The sequence below is a fragment of the Megalobrama amblycephala genome, linkage group LG6 (genome assembly GCF_018812025.1).
Source record: "Megalobrama amblycephala isolate DHTTF-2021 linkage group LG6, ASM1881202v1, whole genome shotgun sequence".
Taxonomy (NCBI): domain Eukaryota; kingdom Metazoa; phylum Chordata; class Actinopteri; order Cypriniformes; family Xenocyprididae; genus Megalobrama; species Megalobrama amblycephala.
The window spans coordinates 20,229,247-20,246,851 of NC_063049.1; the positions used below are offsets into that span (position 1 = coordinate 20,229,247).

The 17,605-nt window shown below is 37.7% G+C and overlaps 1 long non-coding RNA gene across 1 annotated transcript; it reads right to left on the bottom strand.

Moving 5' to 3' along the window:
• Positions 1-7: 7 nt before the first annotated feature.
• On the bottom strand, positions 8-16,209 carry LOC125270070. Its single transcript, XR_007185244.1, has 3 exons — positions 15,591-16,209; positions 10,051-10,109; positions 8-479 (listed from the first exon to the last, which is right to left on the bottom strand). It is a non-coding gene; the product is annotated as an uncharacterized LOC125270070 (long non-coding RNA).
• Positions 16,210-17,605: the final 1,396 nt, after the last annotated feature.

Here is a 17,605-nt window from a genome sequence, read left to right on the forward strand (position 1 = left end):
TCACCATGCATTTCAATCTTTCAATTAATTCAAACAATTTTTATTTTTTAACGAGTGTTACAATTGCCTGACAATGATGAAGTACTTTATAGTTGCTACCAGGAACAGTATGATTCATGTGAAAGTTTAACTAGTAATCCAGAGATAAAATTTATATACATTTAAATTGTACAAAAAAAACTTGATCATAAATTTAGACAAATGAAAAAATACTGGTAAAAAAAACCTTAAAATACATCAAAATCCAATTTTCTGAAGAAATGAAATAATTTAAGAAATTCAGTCTCACATTTATTTAATAAAAATTGTACATCAAGGCACTGAGGCAATAATAAGAACACACGCCGTCCTTTTCACCCGTGTCATATTTTGTCTTCAATTTCCTTCATCAAAGTTGCTCAGGCTTATCTGAAAATCTGTCATGGATTCCGAAGGTGCGAAAAAACATAGATTGCACTTAAAGGAAACAAGAGGAGAGCCTGTAGATGGAATGACAAAAAAATACATAAAACAAAACATTGAAGACACAGCGAAATGTTGTGTAAGAAACTGACTTGATAAACAATGTTTAAAGGAGAATAAAGCAGAAACTACAACACTGTGGAAAATGATCTTTCAGGGTTGATATTTATCTGTTCTCTGTGTTGATGCTGGCTGCAAAACTCCTCACTGATTTTGTGCAGCGATGCCAAAGATAATTTCTGTTTAATCCAGCATAATAGATACAACTCTGCCATGTAAACTTATGTCAAATAGTGTTCAGTCACAGCAGTTAAACCCTAAATACTTCCTGACAGGAGACTAAAAACATAAGAGACTATTAAAAAGCAGCAGTATTGAAGCTCATTTCTCATATTCTATAGATGTAGTGGCTCTTACGTTTCTGTTTTTGTTTCATTATCAGCTTGAGGAAGAATCCTGGCATGTTTGGGCAGGTGAATAACCAATCAGTGCATGTGAGAAATGACAGCTACTGTTTGCATGTGAACCTTTGAGATTGAAGGTCCCTTTGGAGTGAAATACCCTACAACTGTTTCATTTTAACTCTATGAGATTCCCCTGCCTGATTAAAATGCATCATGAGATGTGAACATTTTTGTCATTGACACACAAATATTCTAAAAAAAAAAATTCAATATTCAATTATATTCAATGTCAGTTTGTCAAAATAAAAAAAATAAAAACTGCACAAAACTGTTCTGTAAAAAAATAAAATAAATGTAAATGTCTCTTTAAAGCAGCCTGGGAAGAAAAATATAGTGGAGGACCCAGCTAACAAAAATATGTTCTAAGTATATTTTATTATTGCTAATGTTCCCATCAAATTATAAAAATTTTATTTTCGAATGTTCTCTGAAATATTTGTAAAATTACTAAATGGAATGTTCCCTTAACGTTTGCATAAAAACATTTTTAAAACATTTAAAAACTGGACGTTTTAAACGTTCAGAGAGCATTAAAAAATACAATTTTTATAACTTGGTGGGAATGTTAGCAAAATATCTTTTTGTTATCTGTTAGTCCTCCACCATACATTTGTCTTTTGCATAGCGACAAAACTATTAAAAGCAAACAGTGCGTTTATTGTTCAGCCTGAGGGGTGTGTGAGGTCAGCTGGTTGTGATATTTCACTCTAATACATTGTAAAGGGGCAGCTAATAGTTGGGCGGCTACATTGACACTTGCAGTAAGCCTGTAATCAGGAAGGGAAGCAGCCCCAGTCATTACTGAGGGACAAGCTCCCTCACAGCTCTCTGCCTCAACCAGTGCATCTCACCTACTCATTAACCCTCGAACTGACCACCTGACCTCAGAAAATCCAGGGCTGCCAGGAGCTCCACACGCAACTACCCCAGCCTGACCCCATGACTACATGATGATGTCATACTCTTAGTACATAATATGAGACACAGCAGATCTAATGACAGCAGAGAAACATTTATATTGACATGCATTATAATCTTTCTTTGAAGTCACTTGGAGTACCATTAGCAAATATTCTTAGATAGATAGATAGATAGATAGATAGATAGATAGATAGATAGATAGATAGATAGAACGGTTCGATCAAGGATTCAGTCTCTCTAAACCCCTGCTTTCCGAGAGCCTACTCTGCTCTGATTGGTCATATGGCCCAGTCTGTTGTGATTGGCCTATTTCCGTATCTGAATTTCAGCTCTGGTCTGAAGGCTTTCTCAGCACTTGTATCCACAGTGATACGAACAGTAATGATGGCATCTGTTTTACTGTATCAATTCGAGCCAGAGGAAGTGCATGCAAAGTTGATTTGCCTTTGCAGTGCAGAAAACAGCATCTTCTCAACATGACAATATGGACAAAATGAACCAAACTTTCCTAGTCCTAAACTGGAAAACTGCTGAATCAATAGTTGTGGGCGGGTCAAAGCAGATGTTGTTCGCAGGCAGCCAGTTATAGGCCTGCATTATGCAAATTGTTACAAACCTACGTAGATATGTGTAGGACATAAAACTGGAATTACTGTCTACTCGTTTCAGGCAGTTTAGAATCATATCTTACTTTTGGGAGACAATTTATCGTGCACTTTGATCTTTGAAACTTGGCAGACATTTTACATTCACAAACAGCTCATTTACACACTACATGAAAGGTAATATCCAAATATATATATATATATATATATATATATATATATATATATATATATATATATATATATATATAGGGGCACTTTATGCTTTTTGCTCATTCTATTGTCAATTTTTTCTACATTTAATAGTTGTTTAATAAAGCAACAATCCCCAAAAAGTCATGGCGATTTTAGAACAGGCGTCGTTAGGCACAACAACTGACAAAAAGAAAGTTGGATTTGCAACTATGCAATTATGTGCATAGCTATTTAACTATTCGTTAAAATGAGAACACAATGACAGACTTTACAAAAGTTTAGTCACTTCTATAACACTTCAACTAAAATAAAATGCATGTTTTGGCATTTGGCAGTTGTGTCTATCACATACATATTCCCATATAGTATCCAGTATACAGATGGAGGGAAAATGTATCAGATATGCAACATCTCTGTCAGTGACTTCATTGTTTGATCAGTTCTTTTGTTATTCTGAGCTTAAGTGTCATCTGATCCAAAGAGCCACGAACAATCACAAACTATCAGCACTATGGCCCAAAGCCTTAGGAGAGATAAAGATGGGTAACTAAGAAGCTTTAAAAAAGGTTCAAACAGGGTTTTATGGAACTTTTACAAGTTACATCTTTAATAAACCATCTATACGCTGGTGCTTTAAACAACCTAGAAACTAATACACTGATCTGAAAATCCTATCCACTTTATAACGTAAGATCGGGCCTGGCCATTTTCACCTTGAATGTGCAAGGATTCAGATGTCAGCCAGTGTACATTGTTATTATTATTAACTGAACTAAAACATTTAACTAGTATTTGGTATCATAATCATACACACATTAGTTTGTTTGTAGCGCAAATAGTTTTACCATTTACTGCACTTTGTAACTCTTCTAGTTATTTACTTACAGCGGCTAATGAATCAAAAGTCTGGTAACTTCACACAAAATAGCTTACTTTGGGACTGTCACCGAAAATTAAGGTGGATAATGTAACATTAAGGGCCTTTTAATCTCCAAAGAGCCAAATAGCAATACAAAACCCTCTACAGTATTAAAAAGGGTGATGTAAAATGTTCTCATGTGCCTTTTAACCAAACTCAAAGTGCCAAGTTTAATAAGGTATGTGGTTACCACAAGCTTGAGATATTTTCATGTTTTATTCTGCAACTTCAGTAATACCCTCTCTTGTGATTTAATTAAAGCTTTTACTTTTCTTGAAAAGGATGATGGCTAACAAGTGGCTAAATGGGAGTACAGAGGTTGTCAGCGACATTAAATGTCATCAGCCGAACAGGTAGCCAAACTCTACTCACTAGTCAGCTTTCACGGCCTCTATGCACTCTTGCAAACTATTCCAAGTCAAATAAAGACTGAAAGAGTTATTGGAAGCTTGGGGATTCTGAAGTCATACAACCGTGGTGTAGTTCATTTATAGCCTACATTTGGCTTTTGACTTCTGCCGATTGTATTTACGCTTCAAAATTCATAAAAACTGTGTTCATTTGTGAAGATTATCACGATGAACAAAATGTGTAAGCATCATAAATTGTTAGTAACAGAGCTTATTTTTCAGCAATAATTCAAAAGCCAAAATCTTATTGGATTTTTGTTGAGGGAACCAGGGTGATGCTAACTTCCGGGTTGGCCTACAAAAATATGTCATCACTGCAGCACTCTATTACCTAAAAGAGATTCGCTCAAAACTGTTGCAGGATTCTCTGAAACTGAAGTATCAACTCAAACCATCTTCTCTACTAACCAAAGATCAAAATCCATTCAGACACCAACCTACGTCAGGACATTTCAAAGGCTCTATATACCCATACCATGGACTGCAGCTATGCCATAGATGCTATCTGCCGCTCCAGTGCCCAGGCTCTGCCAGCCTGCCTGATCTAGAGGCTGAGACACAGACTTGGGCAATCTGATAACTCCTCCAGTTCTCTGTGTCAAAGCCAGCAGGGCAAATAATGTGCTCCACTCAGGAAATACTTTATCATACTCACAATGTCCCTGAACCCACGGCTCTTCACATCTCAAGGGCCCCTCAGTGCATGGTGGGGAAGCCAAAGAGTTACAGTAGCAGATAACCACCAGCAGCTCTGTGATGCTCTATCAAAGCCCTGAGGTGTTTTGGGCAGAACATGAAGGGCATGGGGGAAATGATTGGCTGGTATAATAGCTGGAATGATAAATGTGTAAAATGAAGTGTTGCATAATGCTGAATGAGACCTGAGACTGTAGACACAGAAGAAAGACGCTTTTCCACCGTCGTGCTGACCAGTTCTAAGAACGGTTTCCATTTCACTTTCCATTTACACGAATGAATTCCGTTTTCGTTTTCGCACAGTCTGCTCCGGCCCAGAGACACGAGAGCACAGAGGGGATCATAAGTGCAAGTCAGCACAGACCACAAAATGTTTGGATAAATTTGAATGTGATTTCATGGTGCTAAATTATATTTATGCAGTAGTTATAATCCATTTATTCACTTTTTGAGCATATTTCCAACTTAAACTGTTATAAATCTTGAATGTTTAGGAGCACAGACTTAAGTTTAAAAAACGTTTTTAAAAAAAGTTATAGAATTTTACATGTATTGTTATGAAAAATGCACAAAAATACTATTTTAAATTTGTAGCTATATGAAATCTATATTTTTCAAAACACATTTTACTCTAAAACTGTGAGAAAATCAAAGCCATACATCTAAAAGTTGTTCCAATTCCACATTTGAGGTTGATATATAGCCTATCGAAAAATTAGCTTTCAGTAAGATTTTGTTTGGGCGCAGTACCAAATGTTTCCACTAGATGAAATGTGAATAGAAATGAAAACATGTTTGATATTTAGGATTTTAAATGGGGAAGATTATGTCAGTTCTTTAACAACAGCCGCTGAGAGAAGTGAATGAGAGGCTTTTGAAATCGCGACCGTGAAATCAGATTGTTTGGGTTTGTCGGACAGCGAAGATGGCGGAGCGGCGCGTGGAAGTGTTGCAACAACACGACTGCTTGAATAACGCGTCTTCGGAAACACGACAACCGTACGACAAAGAGAAAAGCTGGGGAGAAACTGCTATGGTTTTGAACATATCGGGTGAGTGTAGAAAGCTGCTAACAATGTAACATGACCTGTTTAGATGTCAGCGACGATCTGCTATGTTTGTTTACATCCGCTTCCCCATGAGATCACGTGAGGTGCTCTTCTGGGTCTGATAATCTTAATAATATGCTTTTAGTGTGTGCTGCGCTACAATTTTCACATCTTGTAGTGTGTGCACGTGTTTGAGATTTGCGAGAAAAAAAATCTGTGAAGATTCACCTTATGTGTGTGCTGCAGCCAGATTTCACAAAACTCGAGCCCCCGGTTTCACAGACAAGGCTTAAGCTAGTCTCAGACTAAAATGCATGTTTGAGCTGTTTTAACTGAAAGCAACTTGCACTGACATATCTTAAAATATGCCAGAGCCATTGTTTTGTCTCAAGATGCACACCAGTAATGTTTCCTTTTAGGGTACATTTATATTAAATGTCTTAATTGAACTAAGGCCTAATCCTGGTTTAGTCTAAGCCCTGTCTGTGAAACCAGGCCTAGAAGTGTGAAATTCACAAGACAACATTTTTTCTAATGATCAAAGTAAATTGAACTTTAGAATTGAACTAATCATCTTCAATGGGAAATGTTGTAGTTTTTGCGGGGCATACAGAGGAAACAGACACCGGGACAGCATCATTTCACAAACAGAATCACAAAAATATTAAGCAGAACTACAGTGATAATAATATGAAATATTTTTCAACATTGATTATATTTTTTTTCCAGCAAATTAGTAAATCAGCATAATAGAATGATTTCTGAAGAATCAGGTGACACTGAATGACTGATGCTGAAAATTCAGCTTTGTCATTTTAATATAATATTAAAATTGATTTAATATTATTTAATATATTTTTAATATATTAACATTAAAATATAATTCATATTATTTTATCTAATAAAATAGAGAAGAAAAACGTATTTTAAAGCTCACGTTGTTCAGAGTTCTGACTGCTGTGACATCATAGTGGAGATTCCGTTCTGGAGCACTAAACTGCAGCTCTGACTCTGGTCTGCTGTTGGTGTGTTAGGAGTGAACTGATCGAAAGGCTTTCGAGACTTTTGCAGATATATCGCCAAATATTGAATTCGATTGCAGCATTCAGTGTCCATTAATGGCGCTGTTTAGCAGTGTTTTTATTCGACTGTTTGAGCGTTTCGCTCATTTCTTGCGCAGAAGGGAGACACAGCCGTGTGCAGCGCAAGAATTAGCGGCGGTAGAGAAACTTCCAGAGGAGTGTGAGGCCTTCGACTTCACTGCCAATGACAGGAAGTGCAGGAAGAGATGCCGCAAGGTACCTAAGAAGTGCCAGCTTGGAGAGAAAGAGGAGGAAAGAGAGGTGAAGATCGAGGAAAAGATCAGTCATAAAGATGAGACTGAAGAGGAGAGAGAGCCACTCAGACTTGAAAAGATAAAGATAAAGAAGAATGGACGTGTGCATCAGAAAAAAAGAGAGATGCACAGTCTGGAAAAGTTGATGGAGGGAGGAAGTGAGCTGAGGGAAGCTGGAGAAAAGAAAAAGAAGAGAAAACTGAAGCAATGGAAGGCCACAGAGGCAACGCCTCTTCTTGTGGAGGTCAAACCTCTGCATGCTCCAGTCAGATCTTCCTTCTTGAAGCCAGTAGAGGAAGAGGTACCAATGCCTCCAAGTGTCTCCGAACACCTCGCTCTACCAGCTGATCGCTTCCAACCCCTGCTACCGGTGACAAAACCACCTGAGAGTCCTCAGAAACCGGCTCCAGCACCTCAAGTGGATCCTCCCAAACTGTTGGTGGTTCCTCCATGTCTTGATGAAGTTGTTTCGCTCCTGAACTCTTCATCCCAAGTGCGTCCTTCCAAACCACCGATGCTTTCATTGGTGGTTCCTCCATGCCCCACTCCAGCGCCTGATGAACTGTTTTCTTCATCTCAAGGGCGTCATCCCAAGCGACTTCCTCCAAGTCCAACTCCTGCACCAGATAAAGTCGTTGCTCTGCAACGTCCTCCCAGCCGGAAGCCTCAGCTGTTTACTTCTTCCCCGTTTGAGCCGCCTCCAGAACTCATGCTGATTGATATAGAGGATGAGGAGAGCGAGTATATGACCTTCTGGGCCAGTGACTTTCTTAAGTCTGAACGCCCCCAAACGCCGGAGGCTGAAATGAAACCGAGAAAGATGTTTGCTTGGTTGGAGAAGGACAGCGAGGTGCAGGAGGAAGCATGGGAGTGCGAAGTGGTGGATGTCCAGGGATTTGAGGAAGAGGATCCCAGTGAAATGGGAGACTCCAGTGCCATACAAGGCCATGCCTCTGAGAAAACAGAGCTTGATGAGCTCTCGATGAAGCTCTCCTGTGTAACCTCTCCTGACGGTCCCAAGAATGAGACCCAGCACACTGTGAACATCCAGGAAAAGTGCAAAAGAAAAGTGCCACTTTTTCTGTTCACCTGGGCAGAGAAGAAGGCCAAGAACAAGGAGGAGAAGAAAATGATCAAGGAGAAGGAGCGACGAGAAAAAGAGTTGCTGCTTGACCGCTACATGAACGATCCGAAACTGAAGCACTTGTGGATCAACAAGCACAACCACAACTACTGCTTCTCCTAATGCGGATCATTGTCCCTCCTCACCTTTATCCTGTGTAAATAAAATCCTCTTTACCTCTAACCTGTGTTTGTCTCACACATGTAATATGAAGTGAATCAATTTGAACTAATTTGAATAACTGTTTAACCAGTGTTGGGTTAACGCATTACAAGTAACTTGAATTACCTAATCAGATTACTTTTTTCAAGTAACTAATAAAGTAACGCATTACTTTTAAATTTACAACAGCATATCTGAGTTACTTTTTCAAATAAATAACACAAGTTACTATGTTTTCCCATGTATTGACTGACAGCTCTCCCAAAGTTTAGATAAATCGAGATTAAGTGCAGAGACATTCTGTGTAGACATGACGGTTATTGTAGTTCTAGACTAAGTTCTAGTGAGCATTTACTCATCTCTCTTGCACAAAAGCAGAAAATATAAATCTTTAAAATTAGCAATCTCTTTATAATTAAATATATTAAATTAAACAAATATATTTTACATATTTAATCTCACTTTATTAACCAATGTCTTTGCTGCTGACCTTCATGATCCATTCCAACCATACTAATAAGCAAAAATGACTTTAGGTAAACATCACATTTGTGATCAGCCTGAAGATTATTCATTTCAATTTTGGTGTGAAAGGGCCTTTACATTTGACAAAAATATAACCTTTTTGTTGTTATTAAAAAAAAAAAAACAAGCAAACCCAGCCCATGTGAGGAAAAGTAACGCATTACTTTCCATAAAAAGTAACTAAGTAACGCAAGTAGTTACTTTGTTAGGGAGTAACAGAATATTGTAATGCATTACTTTTAAAAGTAACTTTCCTCAACACTGCTATTTTTTTCCTCTGGGGTCAACTTTTTTATGTAAACATGACTTTTTTATGATTCTGTCTGACCCTTAGAAAATATAAAAAGGCTGCATTTGCTACTGTGCATTCAAAACATCTGTTTAAACATCATCTTTCATGAGCTGCAGGACTGCAAAGCCTGCATTACATTGAGCAATCCGTGTTGAAATGTGCCTGAAATAGACTGACCTTGTATGCTCAATGCTGACCAACATGCTCTGTCAGGGACCTTGTAAACTTCAGATGGATACAAGAATCATAACATCTGGTGTTTACAAATAATAGTATCTATACGTCTTTTTAATTCTCCTTAATTGTTGAGCGTAAGATGGACAAGACTAGTCAATCATCATGAAGGAAGGATCATGCCAAGAACAGCTCACTTTCAAGCTTCTTTACAGTAATTAGATCAGGGTGGAGAGAGGGCAGGGATAAGAGTCTTATGATGCCAACCAACATCTTAAAGTACACATGAAATCAAAATTGACCTTATTTAATTTGTTAGTGCATATTACTAGTCTTGTGGTGAACAATTAATCTGTGCAAGTTAAAACACAGAAAAAAATTGTTTGTCACGGTAATCTTTAATCAAAATCTGAAAAGTTACTTCCGGTCTGGAATTGCGTTCCTTCTCTGATAATGTCAGTTTGACGGCTTGGGTTGAAAACGCGTAAACCACTCCCTTGCAACCGTTAGTCTGCTATGAGCGAGAGATGGAGAGGAGGAGCGCTAAAGTAAAACTCTGTCCTCTATTCAATATTCCGCTTCACTTGGAAATGCGTCACAACACTGGAGAAAAGTCGTTTGCAACCTCTGGTTCATGCGGACTAGCACATTAGTTCATACATCTGTGTGTGTGTGTGTGTGTGTGTGTGTGTGTGTGTGTGTGTGTTATTAACGTACAGGGTCTGATGCAGGAGTGAGCTTGATAAGGTTGGGACCACCACACCTCCCTTTGCTTACTGCAAACAAAGGAAAAGGAAAAATTAATCCTGCTTAAAAATTGATCAATGGCAAGTAAGACAAACTTAAATTAAACAAATTAGTTCAGTTAAATTATGAGTATTTACAACTTTTTTTTTTTTGAGTTCACAGCACTGACATATTTCAAGTAAACTGAACTTTTTCATTGTTTTGAGTTGTATGAACTCATTTCTTTTCATTTAGATGAACTTAAGTTTAACTGAAACTGGGAGTTCTATGACCCAGCATGCTTTGCCCATGGCACTTGAAAGTGAGAGTAAATGCTAAACTTAAGTGTTAGATGATGTTTTTTGTGCAAGATTAATGGTAAGGGAGATTTAGTAGTGATTAGCGTTTTGTTATGCTAATTTAAAAGAGTTTCTGTTAATGTGGGTTTTTGGAGAGTTACTATCATGGTGACAAGTTGCTGCTTAGTTTGAGAGCAAGAAAGTTACATGTTTTAAGTTACTGTACTTATTCAGTAGGTGCTATACCATGCTATTGTTAAAACGTTAGAAAATTAGAAAGTTGGCATTTTATGAATTAGATTATAGCTAGCAAAATATTTATGTTGAGAACCTGATCATTTTAAGTTAAATGTAGTAATTAGTGTAATCAAATATTTCAAGTTAAGAACAGTACAATGTATGAGTGCAAAATAAAAATCTTTCTTCAACTTTGAGTTTCTTTACTTAAAAAATCCTCATTCAACTTTTGCGTTCTGACAACTTATTAGGGCTTAAGGCTGGAACACACCAAGCCGACGGTCGGCCGTTGGGCAGTTTTTCTTCGTCGGCTGACTCAGTTTACTCAGACTTCAGCCTTTTTTCGGCCGATTCGAAATAGAGTGCCCCAGGGATGACGCGTTTTTGTAGGCAAAACCCGGAAGTGAGTTAGCATTTTAGGACTTCCGGTTCCAACGCCGTCAAGTCTATGGGTTTTTTGAATGGGTTTTTGCTAAATCGCCTGAAATAAGGTCTGTGGTAAACAAAGCCTCTAAATACTTTCACGTTTTGATCTATGACATAAAACACACCAGTTATAACCCACTTGTGATTTTTTAAACTTTTACTGTGTCTTAAACGTTTACTGTGTCTTACTGTGCTTTCGTCTCCACTAGCTCGTCGGCATCGGCTTGGTGTGTTCTGGCCTTTACAGTGAAAGTAAATAACTCATTTGATTTGCAACTCAAAATAAAAAAAAGTTAATGAAATATTTTATGTTATTTGCTATCAAAATGTACGAGTTAGTTAACTCAGTACTTCAAGTTAGGAGCATTTAGCATGCATGAGTATTACAAACTCAAAACTTGGTAGTTCTGCTTACTTAAAATTGGGACCATCATAACTCAAAAAAATGTATGTAACTGATTACCTCAAATGTTTTGAGTTAGGCCAACTTATTCACGTTTACAGTGTATACAATTGTCATAATTGTAATTCATTACATATTTTTTTAATCATAGACCTGTCTCTGCTTAGTTTTTTTTTTTTTTTTTTTTTACATATGTGAACCAAATAAGAGCCATTGATACTTTTACTGACTGCACCGTTAAATCATTAAATCATATTTAAAAAATGATTGAAATGTGTAGACCTACTTTAAGCTTATTCTTTCGCAAGAAATTCCCACTAAAAGCGCCTCACCATTGCACCCCTCATCCAAGAAAATATTTCAAAGACATTCAAAATAGAATTATATAAAAAATTCAGGTATTCAAGTTATTTTCAGTCTGACTCAAAACACACCCACATGCACTGCTGTTTTCTCACACTTGTCTTAAATGGCTTGCTGAATGCATGACACATTAGCTGAAATAAGGTCAGCGTGTTTATGTCTGTGTCCAGACTGATGGTTGTCTACTGACACGTGAGAAACATCAGAGCGGCGGGAGCCTTTAATCAGACCATCCAACCGCTCATCAGCTCGCACAGAGCAGCATTCCCCTGTGAGATCAGACCATGAGGTTACTCTCCAAATTACAGCAGCAGCACCAGAGACTCGGTGGGACGGTGCTGGTGGGGGCATAGCTTTCAGAGACCCAAACACAACCCTGTAATCATATCCATCTGTGAGTCAATAATGTGTGAATATAGAGAAAAGTTTAAGCAACATTCTTGGACTTTGAGAATTCGAATTGAATCCATTGCAAGAATTCTGTTTACGCTAGCTGATGCTTTGCACCAGACCAGCATGTATCATTAAAGTTTTAATCTTTAAAAGTGTAACAAACACCTGCACATATCAAATAACACCATCATTCAGATGAAGGGATAAAGAATGCCATGGCATTTTCCAACATGCTCTTCAGCCCTTTAATGTGAGTCAATATCCTATTAGGCCTTGATGTGGGCTGTAAGAGGTTTGCAGCCCTTCACCTGCTGCCATTGAAGACAACTTTTATCTAATGCAGTTCATCACATGGTCTTTGTCAGAAACCAGCAGACAACACGAAGACTGAAAGACCTCCGAATATGTGAACAGATCTGAACTCTGATCTCAAATCCAAGGAAACAGAGACAATAGTCACTGACCTTGTGACTTTTAAAGGGATAGTTCACCCAGAAATGAAAATTCTGTCATCGTTTATTTACCCTCATGCTATCCACGATGTATATGACTTTCGTTCTTCAGATAAACACAAACAAAATGTTTTAGGAAGATTATCCATCTCTGTTAGTCCATATAATGCCATTGAATGCGTGCCGCTTGGTTGACGCTTAAACGATTTTGACGTTAATCCATACGACCCAAATGGGTGAACCAATGTCTTTTGAAGCGAAATGATCAACCCAATCTCATGGCAATTCATACGTATTTTACGAGGTGGCTAATTCGTACGACCTCACTCGTACAATTATACGTTCAATCATATGTTTTTTGACAAATTTGTATGAATTCGTACGAATTTCCAACCCCTAACCTTGCCCCTAAACCTAGCCGTCACTGGGGTTTCGTATGAAACAAATCGTATGAATTGGTATGAGTGAGGTTGTACAAATTTGAACGAATTGGGCATGAGATAGCGTTGAAATGATATGTATGTGTAAGAAAAATAGTAATATTTTAAACTATATAATTAATAAATCATTGGTTCCTTTCTACTGTCATATAAGCGTTCATGAGAGGGACAATGTGACATATGACGTAAGTGCGTTGTGACGATTGCTCGGTCCTCTGTGCTTCCGCGTTACTTCTCATGCGAACTTAACAACGCACTTATACAATTATGTCAAGCAAAACTTGTGAACACACCTAGGACAGTCTCTCAAACACCTCTTATTTCACTTCAGAAGACATTGATTCATCCACTGGGGTCGTATGGATTCGCCACGATCACTGTTTGTGGTTTTTCAAGCGTCAACCAAGCAGCAGCCATTCACTTGCATTATATGGACTCACAGATTGATTATGCTCCTAAAAAGCTTCATTTGCGTTTATCTGAAAAAAGAAAGTCATATATAGTATGACGTTGAGTAAACAATGAGAGAATTTTCAGTTTTGGGTGTATTATCCCTTTAAGGACAAAGAAGGAAAAATGCAGCAACTTTAATTTTGGTTGTAATGCAAAAGGAATAGGAATGAAACAATCTGTCTCCACACTGTAAAAAAATATTTTTATGATTTGTCATCACAACATTTTTTCTTTTGTCAAATCAACTTAGATAATTAATGTGGTTCAGATAACATAATATTTTGAGTTTCTATTGATTAAACCAATCGTATTCATTGTATTAACTCAAATTTTTCATTTCAGTGAACTCAAAATTTTAAGGCAGCCAGGTAACTTACTTTTTTAAGTTCAACCAACAATTCTTTTTTACAGTGCAGCGAGCTAAAAATCTAAAAAAAAAAAAAAAATTGTAATATCAGAGAGATTTGACTGCCATACTGCTACAACAGACCAGAATTGAAAGTAACTTTGTTTACTTCCATGTAACCCAAATGGGTAGAGTCATTTTATCCATCACCATTACCGTTAGCCGTCATGTTGCGGATCAAGAGTGGGATTGAGAAACAATCATGTAGGCAAAATATGTCAACATGGGATTGTGGAGAGACAATGAAGTTGAACATTTTTGAGTAAGGGAGTATTATGAAAAATCTTTGCTTTACAATGTTTGTGAAATCTCTCAATAAAAGAGATGCATGATGTTTCCAAACCACGACATTCCCACTGAATGTTTGGGATGGTAAATGTCCCTTTGTACCCTCATTGACTCTCCACATGTACGGGCAGGTCAGGAGGTAATTCATCTGCCTTTAGAGGGGATTACTGAGTGCTTCAAGTTAAACGCTTGGGATAAACACACTTCTCTGCTCCTGCTCTCTGATCTCTCTGTTGCAAAATGTCTTAGAGTGTATGAGGGAGGTATTTTGCAGCATACTGTGAACTCACTCATTAGCACAGTGGGACTTCTCTGTTTGAATCCCCACACAGACCGAATGTAAACACGCTGATACCAATAAACAAATGGAGCTTTGATATTAAAGTGCCATCCAAGAAGACGAGTGCAATTTGAAATGTAAATCTTTATATTGCTTTTTTAGTTCACAGCTGAACCTTGTTGATTTTGTGATTATAGCATTATGTAATTGCTGAATTCTGAAATCAGGCCGTGCAAAGCTGCCATTCTGTTTTTTACAAAGGGGGAGAAAAACATGCTGATGGAAATAATCCCTCCTATCTTACTTCCTTAATAATGTTATCAGTCTTCCTTATTTCTCAGTCAGGTGTCATTGCTTAAACAAATTCATATCTGTTACATGAAATGTAAACACTTTCACCTTGAGGGCTGAAAATGACTGTAACTCAACCAGTCATATCTCACTTGTTTCATAATGATGCTTTTGGGCTCTGACTTTTAGAGATTCATAATGAAGAAATAAAGGTCTCTTTACTTATTCTGGGCTGTTATTTCATTAGTCAAACGTTTAAGACTGACACAAAACTGTAATTTAGCCTCACAATGCAGTTTCTTAAGTACAATCCGAAGACTTCAGAAAGAGAGAACTACAGTTAAACATCAGACAGATGTAAACATGACAACAAAAGTGGTGGGTAGCAAGATGTCAAGAATTACACAAACCAAGTACACTGGCATGTGGAAATTGACTCGTTTTATTAAGGGAGCAGTTTATTAATAGTATTTTTTATCTTTTTATTCATATTCCATATAAATGTCTGCAGTGAACTCGGCTCAAACAGAGCATCCTAAAGGTTTAAAGCTATTTTTGTTGCCTTTTGTAACACTGGCATTTCTTTCTAGAGATACAAATCTGATACAAAATCAGCAAAAAAAGGGTCCCTACTGTATTTTACATATAATTTTTAAAATCCAAATAAGCTTTACAGTGAAACTTAGTAAACTGGAAGTGCAGTATTAAGTTGAAAAGATGTATCTCTCTGTCATGGACACTATATAAACCTTAATTAAACAATTGAATAATCAATTGAAAAGGCAATTTATATAGCCTACCTGTATTGATATTACGCTGTAGCCACATTGGACCAGCGGTTTGGAAAATAGATTGATGAATGATTCAGCTGCGGGCGCCATCTTCTGGTCAGACGCGGGAACAAAAGACAAATGGCTGTTCCCTCAAATAGTGCCCAGTATAGGGGCCGATTTCGGACACAGCCCAGGAGAAATATGTCCAGGGTCCCTGATCACCTGGTTGAACATCCTTTTTTTTTTTTTTTTTGTAGTTGGGGGTTCGGTGCCTCAATGGTCTCACCTCAGTCGTGGTATTGAGAGTGGAAGAGAGCGCTGTACATTCACTAACCCGCAACCTTTGGGTTACAAGTCCGACCCTCTAACCTGCTGCAGGAGGCATGAGGACTGCAGATGTGAACAGAGAATTAAACTGCAATGTCCGTAATGTAAGACACCTAAGACAGTGCTACAGGAAGGACAGCTTCCTTGCAGTGCCAAACCACATGTTCCCCCGGCATGTAGGCTACGAGAACTAGCAAGTGTCTTGATGGAAGAGTGGAGTAACATCTCACAGCAAGAACCGGTAAATATGCAGCAGTCTGTGAGGATGAGATGAACACACATCTGTTCAACGTTAGCCTAGTTCATTTAAATAATATTAAACAACTTTTGATTTTAATGAATCTGTAAATGTTGAAACTAATGTTGAAAGTATTTTTTTATTGTTAGTTTATTTTAATGTAGTCTCCTAATATTAACAAACAGAATTTAACCAACTAGACATTGATTTTTAAGAAAATCTATAGCACACGTTGAAGTGCTTGACTATGAGGTGCCGTATAGGCCATAATTATTGAAAAGCCTCTTAAAGGTGCTAAAGAGGATCTTTTCGTCGACTGAGAAACCAAACACTGTTAGTGAGTTTTTGAAATGAGCGCATGCGTAAGAACGACCCCCCTCCTTCACAGCTCATTTCGAGGGAACGCCTCCCAAAACTTGAGCATGAGTATTGGAACCAACACGAGTGTTTACCACCGGCATTCACTGTGTCGTGTTAGTGGATTCATTATGTCGGACTCACCGCAGGTAACTCATAATCTGCAGTTGTTACTCCTGTCTCCTGACAAAAACATTGCATACTGCGCCTGTAGAGTGTGGAAAGTTACTAGAGCGTGCAGCCGCGCTCGTCTCTCACAAGGAACGTCATGGCAGTGATTGACAAGCCAGAGGGCCAATCGTTTACGCAATCATCGCGTAAACGATTGGCTGATGTTTTGAAGGCCCTACCTCGTGCACAGATGTAATATTATTCCTTTCAGTGCACCTAATAAATAGTCTTTTATCAGTTAGTAAAGACAGTTTCAAGTAATATTGCAAAAATGTATAAAACAAAACATCCTCTTTAGCACCTTTAAACAGTAGTGAAACGAAAAACATTAATCAACCAAAGTGAAATTCATTCATATGTATAGCTGAAAAAGACTTATAAACACTAGTGAAAACATTGATCAGCCTCAGTGAAATTCATTTATACGCATTACTGAAGTGAGAAAAGATTTCAGTAGATGATGAAAAGCTAATTTCACTTGAAAAAGAAGCTGTGGCCTCACTTCCGTTTAATTTGGCGAGTAGCCTACCTCACAAACTCTTTTAGGCAATGGCGGATAGTCATTATAGTTGTAAAGCCATTCACATCGAAAGTGGGATGAAACAGTGCGCTGTTATAGACCAATTTGGTGTTTGCAAACAGCGATGACGTTTTTTATGGGCGGAGCCTACCTGGTTGCAGAAAATGACAGTTGAGCAGTAGCAGTCTATGGAACCCACGAAATAAAAGAATTAAAAAAAGTTAATTTTGAGTTTATATCTCACAATTCTGACTTTTATTTCTCGCAAACCTGAGTTTATATCTCACATTTCTTACAAAGAAAAACAGAATTGTGAGATATGCTCCTTATCCTGTAACTCGTTATACTCGTTTTCTGAATTGCAATTTATCCCGCAACTCTGACTTTTTTCCCCTCAGAATTGTGAAATAAACTCACAATTGCGATTTA